We start from the raw sequence: 2,047 nt of genomic DNA, 5'->3' as shown, positions 1-2,047 counted from the left end.
CCCAACATCTCTGCATACACTGCACCACCCTATGGCCCAACACCACAGAGCTTCTCTCATTTTTGTGCTACTTCCAGGTAGAGGTGGCACTGAAGACCAGGAGTGATAATCCTTCAATAGGTATGAATGTAGGAAATGGGTCAGTGCCTGCTCCTCCTGCAGATCATCAGGTCCTCGAGTTACTCTCCCTTTTCTCAATGTACTTATTCCCACCCTTCCCAATGTAGGCAATGAAATAGCACCTGGCCCTTGGGGCTCTGGGAAGCTGGTTTCCAAGGCCAGCAGTGGAGTGGCTGGTCATGAGGCCTTTCATAAGGTCATATTTCACAAAGTTCTATCTGGTCTTACCCTGGGGTTCCTCAGGTGTAGAAACAGGGGGTTTGCTAATTGTTCATCTGCCAGGTAGGTCATTGTCCTTGCTCTGACTTTGTTGTATGTATTAATGAAGGAGGTTCTGTCCTTAAGTTATTGTCCCTATCTACCTGCATGATGGGATTTTGCCATTTCACCAGGCTCTCATCTATTTCCTTTTTAAATATTCTTGGTCCAAGCTGTTCTCAAACTCTTGGTAAGTCACTTGATCGACCTTCCCAGATGCTGGAATTAAAGGTGGCAACTACATTCCTTGCTGTCTGTCATAATTTTAAGAAGAAACTTTCTGAGGCTGGGAAGATGCCTCATTGGTTAAAAGCATTTGTTTCTAAGCCTCAGTATGACTCAATCTCCAGAATCCATAGGATACAAAAAGAAAACAGATTCCTGAAAGATGTCAATGTTCTCTAAACATCACCCCCTTCATTCTTAACTCTAAATAATTTGTAATTGAAGTTTTTAATTTTATTCTAATTAATTAATTAATTAATTACTTTTTGGTTTTTTTTTAGACAGGTTTCTCTGTATATCTCTGGCTGTCCTGGAACTCACTTTGTAGACCAGGCTGGCCTCCAACTCAGAAATACGCTTGCGTCTGCCTCCTGAATGCTGGGATTAAAGGCGTTCTCCACAACACCTGGCTTAATTTATTTTTTACACTCCATATTCCCTCCCCCTCCCCCATCTACCCTCTGTCAGCTTGACATTCCACACCCCCTTTCCACCCTACCCTGTCTCCACATGGTAATGTTTGTCAGTTTTATTTAGAGAGGTTAGAGAGCTCTTAGGTGTGCTAGTCTTATTGACAATCCTGTCTGTTCAGTTATCCCAAGTCCAAGATAAACAAATTAACACAGGAAGCACAAAAGATNGAACAGAGAGAGTAAAAATGAAACCAAACACAAGATAAACAAGACATAAAGCCAGACCATAACCTCAGNTTGACAGTGCAATATTTTTTTGCATTAAATAAGAGAATACTCAGCATCCATTGAATACCCCACCCAACATCCACATACNCCAGATTGATATGTCAACAGATCAGAATATGGCTTACCAAGGAGGCCTTCATGGATGTTTGCTGCTTGACTCAGCATGGCAATTCACTTTNACAGTCCCTGAAGCTGAAAGCATACCTCAGAGCCTTGAAATCAATACAATTATGAAAGACCTGAGAGTGGACATAGAAGCAAGAAAGAAATCACAATCTGAAGGGATTCTGTAGATAGAAAATCTGGGGAAGAGAATAGGAACAACAGACTCAAGCATCACCAAAGGATATCAGAGATAGGGCCTTCCCACAGTGCCCACAATCAACACTTCTGTGGTTTGCTTGCACCAAGGAAGCTGCCCCTGCTTGGGGTGTCACAATGGGCAGGAAGATGGCTTCTGCCACCAGAGTCCTACAGGTAGTGAATCCACATGCTCCATTAATAAGATTCCCCACAGAAAAGACAAACCTAAACTCAGTGCCTCAGAATCTTTGGGATCTGCTGCACTCCCCTCTCCTACTCCTCTGTAATTTCACAGAATTCTAAAGGAAATGTGTCCCGAGATTTACTGATNCATTAGGGGGTCACCAGACACTAAAGAAATAATAAAAGCATCACCTCAGAAATACAGAAGGAAACCTATGTCTCAAGAGGAAATGGAATTTATCCAGAGTGGGGGTCCA

General features: G+C 42.7%; 1 pseudogene; it reads left to right on the top strand.

Moving 5' to 3' along the window:
• Window positions 1–1,742: 1,742 nt before the first annotated feature.
• LOC110336883 overlaps window positions 1,743–2,047 on the top strand; it is a 3,465-nt pseudogene continuing 3,160 nt past the window's right edge.

Source organism: Mus pahari, chromosome 19 (assembly GCF_900095145.1).
Source record: "Mus pahari chromosome 19, PAHARI_EIJ_v1.1, whole genome shotgun sequence".
Classification (NCBI taxonomy): Eukaryota; Metazoa; Chordata; class Mammalia; order Rodentia; family Muridae; genus Mus; species Mus pahari.
This window is presented reverse-complemented; position numbering and strand designations above follow the sequence as displayed.